A 15,700-nucleotide genomic window follows, 5' to 3' on the forward strand; every position below is an offset into this window, starting at 1 on the left:
ATAAATGAAACATAAAAACCAAGGTATCTGGGTTTCAACTAAAAATGAAACCAAAAGAAAGGGGGTCGAGAGAGAGAGAGAGAGAGAGAGAGAGAGAGAGAGAGAGAGGGACAGAGAGGACGGAGTAGTTTAAACCGCCTATGAGACATGCTTTGTGAAGCTCTGAAACCAGTGTGAATCATTTGTCTCAAATCAGTGATTCTGAGCATGTATCAGACTGCTAAAGTCATGGAATTTCAGTAAACGGGCTTCGTTGTGCGTCATAGCTGTTTCGAAATTATTCTAAATTTCAAATTTCTTGTATCATTTTTATAGATTCGTACATATTTAATGACACATTTGATAAAAGGAAGAGGCGAATTTAATAGTCTCTTATTGGTCTGATTGACCAAGCTTTCATAAACGAGCCCTACAGTTTACCAAGATATCGTGCCTTGAAAGACACCTCATATTAAACGGTATTAGATAGTTTGTGCATTGCCATTACTTGCTTACACCTTTGATCAAACCTTTGCGATTGGTTTGTGAAAGGTGTTTCATTGAGTTGAGTTTTCTCTACACTTACACTGTTCTGACCAGCAGGGGAAATATTAATAGTAATCCATAATTACCAATTATGATTAATTATTAATATTTGGGTCAGTTAATTAGATTAACTTTGAGGTAAGCTAAATTAATATTACAATCAATTAATCAGTTCCAACAAACTCTTTGATTATTCATTTATTCTAAGAAAAGTGTATCTTTCATGGTAACCGAAAAATAATGATTTCTTAGCATGTACAGCACTTACAGCATGTAACAAGATCAAGATCGTAAAAGGGACTTTGTATGCAAGCAGAGAATCAGAAACCAAATTTCTTCTGCACAAGTTTTATTAACTAACTCACAAACATAACTAACACTAAACAAACATACATACACTCACCTAAAGGATTATTAGGAATACCTGTTCAATTTCTCATTAATGCAATTATCTAATCAACCAATCACATGGCAGTTGCTTCAATGCATTTAGGGGTGTGGTCCTGGTCAAGACAATCTCCTGAACTCCAAACTGAATTTCAGAATGGGAAAGAAAGGTGATTTAAGCAATTTTGAGCGTGGCATGGTTGTTGGTGCCAGACGGGCCGGTCTGAGTATTTCACAATCTGCTCAGTTACTGGGATTTTCACGCACAACCATTTCTAGGGTTTACAAAGAATGGTGTGAAAAGGGAAAAACATCCAGTATGCGGCAGTCCTGTGGGCGAAAATGCCTTGTTGATGCTAGAGGTCAGAGGAGAATGGGCCGACTGATTCAAGCTGATAGAAGAGCAACTTTGACTGAAATAACCACTTGTTAAAGCCGAGGTATGCAGCAAAGCATTTGTGAAGCCACAACACGCACAACAGCAGAAGACCCCACCGGGTACCACTCATCTCCACTACAAATAGGAAAATGAGGCTACAATTTGCACGAGCTCACCAAAATTGGACAGTTGAAGACTGGAAAAATGTTGCCTGGTCTGATGAGTCTCGATTTCTGTTGAGACATTCAGATGGTAGAGTCAGAATTTGGCGTAAACAGAATGAGAACATGGATCCATCATGCCTTGTTACCACTGTGCAGGCTGGTGGTGGTGGTGTAATGGTCTGGGGGATGTTTTCTTGGCACACTTTAGGCCCCTTAGTGCCAATTGGGCATCGTTTAAATGCCACGGCCTACCTGAGCATTGTTTCTGACCATGTCCATCCCTTTATGACCACCATGTACCCATCCTCTGATGGCTACTTCCAGCAGGATAATGCACCATATCACAAAGCTCGAATCATTTCAAATTGGTTTCTTGAACATGACAATGAGTTCACTGTACTAAAATGGCCCCCACAGTCACCAGATCTCAACCCAATATAGCATCTTTGGGATGTGGTGGAACGGGAGCTTCGTGCCCTGGATGTGCATCCCACAAATCTCCATCAACTGCAAGATGCTATCCTATCAATATGGGCCAACATTTCTAAAGAATGCTTTCAGCACCTTGTTGAATCAATGCCACGTGGAATTAAGGCAGTTCTGATAACACAGTATTAGTAGGGTGTTCCTAATAATCCTTTAGGTGAGTGTATGTATGTGAAAGGAGAATGTATGTGTATGAGAGTAGAAGAATGGATTTATATATATATATATATATATATTTCAGGGTAGGGGCGGGGGGATAGCCAGTATATACAGACAGTCCCTGAAGTGCCGTCAACTGTCCACTAGAGGGTACTCCAGTTTTGAGTTGCAGACGTTTGTACTCACTCTACCTAATCCAATCTTTTGTGCAGTAATCTACCGGCCCCCAAAACTAAATGGGAATTTTTTTTTTAATGATTTTTCAGAGTTTTTGTCTGACTTTTTGGCAAAGTTTGACAATATTTTAATCTGTGGTGATTTTAACATTCATGTTTGTTGCCCCTCTGATAAATCCGCTAATGATTTTAAGGCTCTTTTAGATTCATTAGACCTAGCCCAGTCCATATCCTGTCCTACTCATAGGCTAGGCCACACTCTTGACCTTATTATCTCTCGTGGGGTGACAGTGTCATCCTGTGAGGTTCTGGACTTTCCTGTCTCTGATCATTCCCTCATACGTTTTGACATCTGTGCTGTTCCACCTGCACCCATATCCACTGCCCCCCGGCATCGGCGCATTATTACTCCATCTACAGCTGAGGAATTCACCGCTGCTTTTTCTGCTTCTAACATCACCTCCACTGCAGAACTTGCCCTGCCTCTATGTCCAGAGCTTCTCCTCTCCTCATTCGACATCACCTGCGCCCGGATTATGGACTCAGTTGCGCCTTACAGGGTGAAGTCTGCAAATGGCTCTTCGGACCCCTGGCTGAACGAGACGACATGGACCCTTAGACGCCAGTGCAGGCAGGCAGAGCGGAAATGGAGAGGAGACAGGCTGCAGGTGTCATTGGAGATATTTAGAGACTGTCTTGTCACCTATCAGAGAGCCGTGAAGGAAGCTAAAAGTCAGTATCTCTCCAAGCTCATTAATAACAATAGCCACCGCCCTGGTATCTTGTTCAGTACTATAAACTCTGTTATAAATCCAGTCCCTGTTGTATTGAATGATTACTCAGTTAATACATGCAATGTTTTTAAACAATATTTTATTGATAAGGTTTTGTCTGTTAGGCAAACTATCATACCAGCCCCTGTTGTCATTACTTCCTCCCAAGCGACACAATGTGTGCTGGAGAATTTTGAGGTGGTTTCTTTTGTTGATCTCAAAAAAGCTGTTCATGAGTTGAAGCCAACCTCCTGTCCTCTAGATGTTGTTCCTGCTAGGATTCTGAAAGAAGCCATCGACATCGTAGGCCCTTTCCTTGTCTCCTTCATGAATTGTTGTCTTAGTTTGGGCGTTGTTCCCACTCCTCTCAAGCACGCCATTGTTAGACCGCTACTTAAGAAACCAAACCTTGATCCTTCAGTACTGTCTAATTTCCGCCCTATATCCCACCTGTCATTTTTGTCTAAGGTTATGGAAAAGCTTGTCTTCTCCCAGCTTCAGTCATACCTCAATCTGCATGGTATGGGGGACAAATTTCAATCGGGCTTTAGGTCTAGGCATAGTACAGAGTCAGCCTTACTGAGGGTTCATAATGACATTCTCAGAGCCTTAGATAATAAAAACTCAGTGGTTCTGGTGCTGCTTGACCTCACCGCTGCTTTTGACACCGTGGACCACGCAATCCTCATCACCCGTCTACAACATGTTGTGGGTCTACAGGGCACGGTGCTAAACTGGTTCTCGTCATATCTCACCAACAGAACATTCTCAGTAATGCTTGATGATTTTTCCTCCTCAGCTGCCCCTTTATCATCTGGTGTGCCCCAGGGTTCTATTCTTGGTCCTATCCTGTTCTCCCTTTATATGCTGCCACTTGGTCAACTCATTTCAAAACACAACGTACAATTTCATTTCTATGCTGATGACCTTCAAGTCTACCTTCCTGTAGTTTTGAATAATCATTCAGCACTAGACCCCCTCCATAACTGCACCCAGGACATTAAACAGTGGCTTTCTCAAAATTCCCTTCATTTAAATGAAGGTAAGACCGAGTACATACTGTTCACCCCAGACTCACCTTGCAGCTCTTACAGTTTTGGCCCTTTCACGCCCCAATTTGCATCCACTGTTCGTAACCTGGGTGTTGCTTTCGACAATAGATTGCATTTTGATAAACAAATTAGTGCAGTCGTTAAGATTGGCTTTTTCCAGCTAAGGCTCATTAGTAAGGTGAAATCATTCCTGTCCCGTGCTGATCTAGAAAAAGCCATTCATGCCTTTATCAGCTCAAGGCTAGATTACTGTAATGCCCTCTACATTGGGCTTAACCAATCACTTCTCAACCGTCTTCAGATGGTTCAAAACGCAGCAGCGCGTCTCCTTACCAATACCCATAAACATTCACACATCACCCCCGTCCTCTGCTCACTTCACTGGCTCCCGGTACGGTTTAGGGTGGAGTATAAGGTTCTGATGTTTGTTTTTAAGGCCATCATTGGTCCGGCCCCGGCATACCTTTCCGAGCTGGTCACTGTATACCAACCTGCCAGAACCCTCCGCTCCTCTCAGAACACCTCTTTGATTATCCCTAAGTTTAGATGTAAAAAGTTTGGAGGCCGCTCTTTTGCCATCCAGGGACCTACTTTGTGGAATGCCTTACCTACTCCCCTTCGTAACGTAACTGTGTTTAGTGTTTTTAAATCGCAGTTAAAAACGTTTCTTTTCAGGAAGGCTTTCAACATGTAACCACTTGTTTTGTGTTTTTAGTCTTTGTGTTAGTTACTTTGTTTTAACTGCTTAAATTAGCTTTAATTTGCTATTTTTATATCCTGCTGCCTTTTTTATGTGTTTTATGGAAAGCGCTTTGTGCACCTTTCTGGTTGTTGTAAAGGCGCTATATAAATAAAAATTGATTGATTGATTGATTGATATATATATACAGTATATATATATATATATATATATATATATATAATATTATAAAATGAACACCAGGTTAGTTGTGCCTTAGGCATATACATGTAGGGCTGCATAAAATAATAATAACAATAGCCTATAGCAGGCAGCCTATAAATCGTTTATTTACACTTTAGTAACACTACACTAGAGAAAAATATATATGGATTATCATATGTTACTTCAAATGTTTCCATTCGTTATGACCTTAAGAAATGATGTGATCGAGCCGCTCCAAACAATGAAACATCATTGTAACCACATTATACGTATCTACGTTTGAGCAGATATCCACAAACACAATATTTAACAGTAAACACGGGTCTAAACATTATAATATTCACCATATTAGAGTAAACACTCGTACTAGCTAAAACGTACTCGGTTACTAATGTAACCTCGGTTTTTTTTTCTTACGCTCAGGGAAAATCTCTTTTCCGCGAGATATTGAAGCCAAAAATTATCCTTAATTTTGAAATAATGTAAAACGCGTTGCGGCAGCATGCAGACATAGGCAAGATGGCTCGCGCGCCTATTGGCTGCCCTGTGGCAACTGCAGCAGCCTGTTGAGAGAGGCCCTTTGTGACGTCAGATCCAATAGGGGCGCTTCGCGCCTACTGCGTCACGTCCCGCCGAAACAGGCGTGGCTTGGGGCTATACAGCTCGACAGGCTGATAGAATCTGTTTTTTCATCGCCGAAGCGAACCAGAGCGTGTTGCAGGCATGGCAAAGATACGCAGTACTTGTTCCCTCTTCTAGAGAGAACCGAGGTTACATTAGTAACCGAGTACGTTCTCTTACGAGAGGTCTCTCGTACTGCGTAATATCTTACGCTAGGGGAACACAGTGTAAAACGCAGTGCGTGCTGAGATCCAACACCTAAGTCCCAGGGGCAGGTGCCCGGGGCTCATATAGTGCATGATCACCAGGGACTCGCAGAGAGTCCGGGAAAGAGGGGCTAGAACAGCATCATTCCCGTAATAAGTAGCGTCCTATAAGGAGCAAATTATATCAATAGTTTTCCACACAGTCAGGGCGAAAAATTCGGCCTGGACTGATGAATATTATGGGTCTTACACACTGCCCATAGAGTTATTTATTCGATCAGCGAGCGGCGCTCAAGCAGTTTCAGTATTCTGAGCCGATTGCATCGGGGCAGACAATACTGATTTATTAGACCGAAAGCAGCTTAGCCTGCAAGGCGGGAACCTCTAGGTTATAAAACCTTATAAATGTAGACGGGGAGGCCCAGCCTGCCGCCATACAGATATCCTGCAAGGCAATCCCGCTAGACCAAGCCCACGACGAGGCCATGCCTCTTGTGGAGTGCGCTCTGACACCCAACTGGCACTGCAGGCCCTTAGAAGTGTAAGCCAGCGCTATAGCATCAGCTATCCACCTGGATAGACTCTGTTTCGACGCAGCTAGTCCCTTAGACCGTCCGCTGAATGAAACAAAGAGCTGCTCTGTCTGTCTGAAGACAGTCGAGCGAGACACATAAGCCCTTAATGCCCTGACCGGGCAATGGAAGCTCGCGTCCTTTTCCTCATTATAGACCGGCAGGGCCGACAGGGAAATGACCTGAGCCCTAAACAGTGTGCTGAGGGATTTAGGAACGTACCCATGCCTTGGTTTGAGTATGACTTTCGAGTCATTTTGCCCAAATTCCATACACGTCACGCTCACTGAGAGCGCTTGCAAGTCCCCTATACGCTTTACCGAAGCGAGAGCCAGAAGAAACACTGGTTGAAAGACAAGTGTTTGATATCTATTGATTGGATTGGCTCGAATGGGGCACCTTTCATGGCTTCCAAAACCGTAGAAAGGTCCCACATGGGGACTGAGGGAGGTCTGGGAGGATTCAGCCTCTTAGCTCCTCTAAGGAAGCGGATGACCAGATCATTCCTCCCAAGTGACTGGCCAAGCGTCGGTTTAGTAAACGCTGCTATGGCCGCCACGTAAACCTTGAGTGTGGATGGGATTCTACCCTTATCCAGTAGCTCTTGCAGGAAGGAGAGAACCTCCGTCACCCCACAGTCCGGGGGTGATATGCCACGAGCTGTGCACCAGCTAGAAAACACAGACCATTTCGAGGAATAGAGCCGTCTAGTAGACGGGGCCCTAGCCTGCATGATCGTGTTTAACACTCCCACCGGGAGGTTAGCGGGTACCCGTTGATGGCCCACACATGTAGGGACCACAGCTCTGGGCGAGGATGCCAGATTGAGCCCTTTGCCTGAGAGAGGAGGTCCCTCCTCACTGGTATCGGCCATGGGGCAGTGCTTGTCAGCTGCATCAGAACTGGGAACCAAGCCTGGTTCTTCCAGAACGGAGCCACAAGTAGCACTGAGCATCCGTTTTCCCTGATTCGCTCTAATACCTGAGGCAGGAGCGTGACGGGGGGAAAAGCATAGAGCGGGCAGCGGGGCCAGACGTGGGCCAGCGCATCCCTGCTCTTGGAGAAAAACTCTGGACAGTGAGCGTTTTCTTGAGACGCAAACAGGTCTACCCTCACTCTGCCGAATGTCTTCCACAGCAGTTGGACTGTCTGCGGGTGTAGAGACCAATCTCCTGCCGGAACATTGTTTCTGGACAGTCTGTCTGGTCCCATATTTAGGTGGCCTGGCACGTGCGCTGCTCTCAACGAGCGCAGATTGTGCTGGGCCCAAACCAGGAGGCGCTCCGTCAGCCTGTAAAGGTTTCGGGACCTGACACCTCCTTGGCGATTTATATAGGCCACCACCTCAGAGCGTTGTCGACTGCCATCATCTCCAGGCAGTTTATGTGTAGAAGCTTTTCCCGTTCTGACCACTGGCCGAAGAACGGTCTGCCCTCGAGCAGCGGAGCCATCCCGAGATGGAGGCGTCCGTAGACACCACCTTCAAGGCAAGGCAAGGCAAGGCAAGGCAAGTTTATTTATATAGCATATTTCATACACAATGGCAATTCAAAGTGCTTTACATAGGAGAAATTAAAATAATTAAAAGAAATAAGAATAATTAAAACAATTTAGAAAAATAAAATAAAATACAGTACAGTACAAACAGTCGGACGAACAGCGGCACAGTGCTCATTCAGTAAATGCATAGCTAAACAGATGTGTTTTGAGTCTGGATTTGAATGTGACCACTGTAGGAGCACATCTGATCTCTTCTGGAAGCTGGTTCCAGCTGCGGCTGGCATAATAGCTAAAAGCAGACTCGCCATGTTTAGAGTGAACCCTTGGTATTTCTAGCTGATATGATCCTAATGATCTGAGAGATCTGTTGGGTTTATATTCAGTGAGCATATCTGCAATGTATTGAGGTCCTAGGCCATTGAATGATTTATATACCAGTAATAATACTTTAAAATCAATCCTAAATCTAACTGGGAGCCAGTGTAAAGACCTGAGGACTGGTGTGATATGTTCATATTTTCTGGTTCTGCTCAGAATCCTAGCGGCAGCATTCTGTATGAGCTGCAACTGCCTTATGGTTTTTTTTTGGAAGGCCAGTGAGGAGTCCATTACAATAATCCACCCTGCTGGTGATGAAAGCATGAAAAAGTTTCTCTAAGTCTTGTCTGGAAATAAAGCATCTAATTCTTGCAATATTTTTCAGATGATAGTATGCTGATTTAGTTATTGCTTTGACATGGCTACTGAAACCAAGGTCTGACTCTAGTGTCACACCAAGATTCCTGACTTGATTTTTTGTTGTTTGACCCCTAGAGTGAAGGTATGCGTTCACCTTGAGAACTTCATCTTTGTTTCCAAACGCAATAACTTCAGTTTTGTCTTTGTTTAATTGAAGAAAGTTTTGACACATCCAACTGTTGACTTCGTCAATGCATTGGCACAGGGAGTCAATGGGGCTGTAATCATTAGGCGATAGGGCTAAGTAGATCTGTGTGTCGTCGGCATAGCTGTGGTAAGCAATTTGGTTATTTCTCATTATTTGGCTCATTGGGAGCATGTACAGGTTGAACAGGAGTGGCGCAAGAATTGAGCCTTGAGGGACTCCGCATGTCATGGATGTCCACTCAGACTTATGGTCTCCTATACTCACATAATAACCTCTCCCATCTAAGTATGACCTGAACCATTTTAGGACTATCCCAGAAAGCCCCACCCAGTTTTCCAGCCTGTCAAGAAGTATGTTATGATCAACAGTGTCAAATGCAGCACTGAGGTCGAGTAGTACCAGCACTGATAATTTTCCTGAATCAGTATTTAATCATGTATTAATTTAGGGCATAACTAGCGTCCCGATATAACGACAGAAAAGCAGATGGGAAATAATTAGCGTAGCTGCTGTTCATAATATTAATGCATTCAATCTGATTCAACTGTAGTACAAAAGGTAAGTATTATGTGAATGCTTGTGTCACGAGGTGACGAAATTCCAACTTTTTTTCCCTTGCAAGGCGGAACTAATATTCGCCGAGATTGCCTCCCGCCGGACCCATAACAACGGGACACCGGGCTAGTTCCGAGTTAGCGCAAAATCCCCGCGAATGGGGTGATTAGCCAAAATCGCCGACAGCTGTGCACAAGGGGATTGAATAAAAGGATAAAAGGAGAGAGTACAGGCCAAAGAGGCAGTGAGTGTTTTTGGGGACTGTATATCGGGGGGGAGGAAGTGTGAGCGGTGGAGGGGAGGAAGTGTGAGCGGTGGAGAGGAGGAAGTGTGAGCGGTGGAGAGGAGGAAGTGTGAGCGGTGGAGAGGAGGAAGTGTGAGCGGTGGAGAAGAGGAAGTGTGAGCGGGAGAGAAGAGGAAGTGTGAGCGGTGGAGAAGAGGAAGTGTGAGCGGTGGAGAAGAGGAAGTGGGGCTGGCAAACGGGCGCGGCACTGTGAGTTTGGGAGAAAGAGCATGCTGACTCAATCGGAAGGAGGAAATCGCTGGACAGTAAGATCGTTTGTGAGAGACTGTGAGTAGTCCAATCGATCTCCATCCATTCTCTCTTGTCTATGGGACTCCCTGATGTGAATGCCAGGTCAGAAAATGGGCGACGGCCATCTATATATGTATTTCCCACTGAGTGCTGAATTGCAGTGATGAAGTGATGTGATGCACTGTTTTGATGTGTGAAGTGTGAACTTAAACCCGCTGGATGTCCATTACTTACCTGAGTTTTCTATCACGTTCTAAGACGTAAGAAGAGGCTAACACTGTTGTACTCCACAGATATTTGAGTGTACTATCTGACAGCTCATTGTGAAGAGGGACACGTAGGTGAATGCTTAACCGACTGCTTTGCAGTAAATTCCTCCGGCCGTAAGTTCTCTGCCTGTCATTTGTAGAAGAAGAGGATTACGTGTCTGCATACTCACCTGATTGCTTTGCAGTGAAGCTCCTCAGTCGTAAGTTCTCTGTCTGTCACTTGTAGAAGAAGAGGATTACGTGCATGTATATTCACCTGTCTGCTTTGCAGCGAACTTCTCCCGCCGTAAGCTCTGTGTCCGCCAGCCCTTCAAGAGGATTTCATACCTGAATACTCACCTGACTGCTTTGCAGTGAAGCTCCCCAGCCGTAAGTTCTCTGTCATCTGTAGAAGAAGAGGATTACGTGCCTGTATACTCACCTGACTGCTTTGCAGTGAAGCTCCCCAGCCGTAAGTTCTGTGTCTGTCATCTGTAGAAGAAGAGGATTACGTGCCTGTATACTCACCTGACTGCTTTGCAGTGAAGCTCCCCAGCCGTAAGTTCTCTGTCTGTCATCTGTAGAAGAAGAGGATTACGTGCCTGTATACTCACCTGACTGCTTTGCAGTGAAGCTCCCCAGCCGTAAGTTCTCTGTCTGTCCTCTGTAGAAGAAGAGGATTACGTGCCTGTACTCACCTGACTGCTTTGCAGTGAAGCTCCCCAGCCGTAAGTTCTCTGTCTGTCATCTGTAGAAGAAGAGATTACGTGCCTGTATACTCGCCTGACTGCTTTGCAGTGAAGCTCCCCAGCCGTAAGTTCTCTGTCTGTCACCGGTAGAAGAAGAGGAGTACGTACCCGAAACACGCACCTTAACTGTTCCACCACAGTCCCTCCGGTCGTAAGTTCCGACCCGTCCTCCCCCTGGGAAGAAGAAGGGAGTACGTCACCCGAAATACGCACCTGAACGGTCCTACAGTAGCCTCCTCCCAGTCGTGAGCCCCGACTCGCCCCTCCCATTGGAAGACAGCGAAGCCACTCACCAGAGTACCCCCCTACATTGCACTCTGTGGGCCTCCGGTGGGTAGACCCAGAAGACTCACCATTTTAGATCCCCTTATTCATTTTTATATTCAATAAAATACTGTGTTACTTGAAGTCTTGTTGTCTGTCATCCTTGCCTGGCCTCTGTCCGACTCCCCAAGGGTGGTACGGGTCTTAGGGGTGGGTGCAGCCTGATTGGCCCGCCCCGACCTGTGACACTTGGCTAAAGAGATGCGTCTTTAATCTAGTTTTAAACTGGGACAGCGGATCTGAGCCTCGAACAATATCAGGAAGGCCATTCCAGAGTTTAGGAGCTAAATGTGAAAACGCCCTCCCTCCTTTAGTGGACTTAGATATCCTAGGAATGACCAGAAGCCTCAAATTTAGTGATCTTAAAGAGCACGATGGATTGTAGGGCGATAGAAGTTCCGTTAAATACCCAGGAGCTAAACCATTTAGGGCTTTATAGGTCATTAGTAATACTTTGTAATTGATACGGAACTTAATAGGTAACCAGTGTAGAGATGATAGAATTGGTGTTATATGATCATATTTTCTTGACCTAGTAAGAACCCTAGCAGCTGCATTTTGGGCTAACTGTAGCTTGTTTATTGAGGATGCAGGACAACCAGCTAATAAAGCATTACAGTAATCTAGTCTCGAGGTCATGAATGCATGAACTAACTTTTCTGCATCAGAGACAGATAGCATGTTACGTAGCTTAGCAATGTTTCTAAGGTGGAAAAAGGCTGTTCTTGTAATATATGAAATATGATTTTCGAAAGACAAGTTGCGATCTAGTATAACTCCCAGGTCTTTTACTGTAGTGGATAAAGTAACAGGACATCCTAAATTGAAGTTGTATTGTAAGAGGTTTTGTGGGCAGTTTTTTGGACCCATAAGTAATACCTCCGTTTTATCTGAATTTAATAGCAGAAAATTACACGTCATCCAGTATTTTATATCTTTAACACACTCTGTCAATTTAGATAATTTATTGTTTTCATCTGGCCGTGATGGAATATATAATTGAGTGTCATCAGCATAACAGTGGAAATTAATTCCATGTTTTCTTATAATATTACCAAGTGGCAGCATATATATTGAGAATAGCAGAGGGCCTAACACAGATCCTTGCGGCACTCCATAGTTTACTGATGTTATCTAAACCAGCTTAATGCCTGTCCATGAACACCAGTGTAGTTTTGTAGTCGATCTAAGAGTATTTTGTGATCTATAGTGTCGAACGCAGCGCTAAGATTGAGTAAAACTAGTATTGAGATACAGCCTTGGTCAGAAGCTAGAAGTAAATCATTTGTAATTTTAACGAGCGCAGTTTCTGTGCTATGATGCGGTCTGAATCCTGACTGAAATTTTTCATAGATATCATTTTCTTGCAAGAAAGAGCACAATTGAGTGGACACAACTTTTTCTAGTATTTTAGACATAAATGGAAGATTTGAAATGGGTCTGTAATTTGCTAGGTTATTATGATCTTATTGTGGTTTCTTAATGAGAGGTTTTATAACTGCCAACTTGAATATTCTTGGAACATGACCTAAAAATAAAGACGAGTTAATAATATTGAGAAGAGGCTCTTCCACTACAGGTAACACTTCTTTCAGTAGTTTAGTGGGTATTGGATCTAATAAACATGTTGTTGGTTTAGATGCAATGATAAGTTTATTTAGCTCTTCCTGCCCTATAGTTGTAAAGCGCTGTAGTTTTTCTTGAGGGGCGATAATTGAGGCTGAATCATAAGACACCATTAAAGATTGTACATTTACAATTGTGTTTCTGATGCTTTCTATTTTCTCAGTGAAGAAATTCATAAAATCATTACTACTAAACTGTAACGGAATATTTTGCTCAGGTGATGTCTGTTTATTTGTTAGACTAGCCACGGTGTTAAATAAAAACCTTGGATTATTTTGGTTATTTTCTATTAGTTTGCGGAGATGCTCTGCCCTGGCTGCTTTTAGGGCCTTTTTATAATGTGACATACTGTCTTTCCACACGATTTAGTCGTAGAAGACCTCTAAATTAGTTTGTTTCCATTTACGCTCTAAATTACGAGTTTCTCTCTTGATAACATGCGTAGCACTGTTGTACCATGGTGCTTTAGTTTTCTCTCTAAGCTTTTTTAATCTAATTGGTGTAACAATTTCTAATGTACTAGAGAAAATGGTGCTCATAGTGCTAGTCATTTCCTCTTGTTCATCTGTTTGTTTGGGTTCACTGAGCAGCTGAGATAGATCAGGTAAGCTATTTGAGAATCTATCTATAGTTGTTGGAAGGATTGTTCTGCCTGGTCAATAACGTGGCGCAACATGACAAATTTCAGCAGTACGTAGTATGCAAGTTACCATGTAATGGTCAGTGACTTCATCACTTTGCGGTATAATGTATATATCGGTTGGATTGGTTCCATGTGATATAATTAAATCTAGTGTATGATTAAGACGATGAGTGGGAACAGTGACGTTTTGCTTGACCCCAAAGGAGTTTAATAAATCTGTAAACGCAGCCCCTAACGCATCATTTGTGTTATCTACGTGTATGTTAAAATCTCCAACAATTAATGCTTTATCGACATTGACCAATAGATCTGAGAGAAAGTCTGCAAACTCTTTTAGGAAATCAGCATAGGGCCCTGGAGGTCTATATACAGTAGCCAAGACTAGAGATAATAGGGATTTATTTCTTACATCTAAGAGCGTAACATTTAGCACAAGTACTTCAAACGAATTAAACCTGTGACCTGTTTTTTGAGTAAAATTAAGAATGTCTCTATAGATTGTTGCAACACCGCCACCACGACCAATCAGACGGGGCTCATACTTATAACAGTATCCAGGTGGAGTAGACTCATTAATACCGAAAATAATCATTTAAGCCAGGTTTCAGTAAGGCAAAGTACATCAAAACTATTATCTGTGACCATTTCATTTACAATAACCGCCTTAGGTGTGAGCGATCTAATGTTTAGAAGACCTAGCTTTATAAATTGTTTTTGTTCACTTATATTGAGATTTTCTGGTTTAATCACAATTAGATTTTTCCTAGATCCTTGTAGCGGATGAGCAGATCATTGATTCATTCATTGGTTCAGAATTAATGAATCATGGCTCTTGAATCTGAACACAAATGCACATTCATTCCTAAAATCCAAGCTTTGGCCTCTGAACTCCCAAATACAAATCATGCTTGGGCTCCAGCTAGTCGGCAACAAATGGTCTTTCGCGACACTTTATTGCACTTTGGAGGATAACCAGAACAACACGACACCACATTCCCTTAGCTTTGCAAAGTTCTGCATTCCAAACCCCCTTCCCCTCTGCACCAAACAGATGTAACGACTGCGAGTATGAACCAAACACAGACTAATCTTCTTCCAGAAGATTAATTCAAACTCTCTGCTTCTCGCGAATGAAGGGGGAAGATTTGTTCAGAACGTCTCATGATCATCATCAATCTTGCCATCGGATCCGGCATCACCGGTCTGACTATTTAGAAGAGCCCCCAGCACTAACGAAATAACTGGTCAATGCTAGCTTTGTTGCCGAATACTGATATCTAATTACACTGTATTCAGCACAAACGCTGCTACAATAATATATCAGCAGCATGTATGTAAAAGTTTGAAGGTTTGAGATAATGACATTTATGCGTGGTTTGTGAAAATACAAAAAAAATTCTCACTGAAATAAGGCCATGAAACCCATACTGATTATTTCTTCACAAGACTTTTGAAAATTGTATGACATAGCCTAGAATATTTGCTCCAGAACTATGTGAAAATCACCCTGACTGCTCATTCAGATAAGACAATATATTGATTTAAAATTTCTAAGACGTGTTTTGTGTGACTAAGCCATATGCGAAGAGGCGTGATCATCTCATTAATATGTAAGCTTTTCACACCTGAGAAAGACAAAGACACTCCCCTAACTGCCCTATTAGGAGCGATCAGGCCCTGTCATTCAGAGCAACCTTGCACAAAGAATGAGGAGATTTAAAAAAGAATGGCTTTTAGATTGTTTGGATTTATTTACAACACAACACAATCCAAAAATACAAATGACAAAAGAGCACATTGAAAACAATGATCCAAAGACAGAGACCTTTGTGCCATTCCTAAAAACAATTGTACATACCTTTCATTTCCAAGGTGTTTGATTTTCACTTTACCATGTTCATGTACAGAGACTCATGTGAATGTTGAAGTCAGCAGGACTCAGTTGCATCTGGTCCCTGAAAGAAAAAAAAAAAGAAAAAACTGTGAACATAGTGATATCAAGAGAAACTATAGGGCTGCACGATTTTGGGAATAGATTTTAGATTTTTCTGGTTAAAATTTCTTTTTAAAATTCACAGAATACACACACACACACACGTTTCCAACAATATATAATGAACACCAGGTTTGTTGTGCCTTGTAGGCATAGGCTACGCAGTGCTGCATAAAATAATAATAACAATAAATTAAATCTTCCAAAAGATTTCAAGAACAACTACGCAAGAGAAAA

Source organism: Leuciscus leuciscus (genome assembly GCF_965113295.1).
Source record: "Leuciscus leuciscus genome assembly, chromosome: 3".
NCBI classification, from domain to species: domain Eukaryota; kingdom Metazoa; phylum Chordata; class Actinopteri; order Cypriniformes; family Leuciscidae; genus Leuciscus; species Leuciscus leuciscus.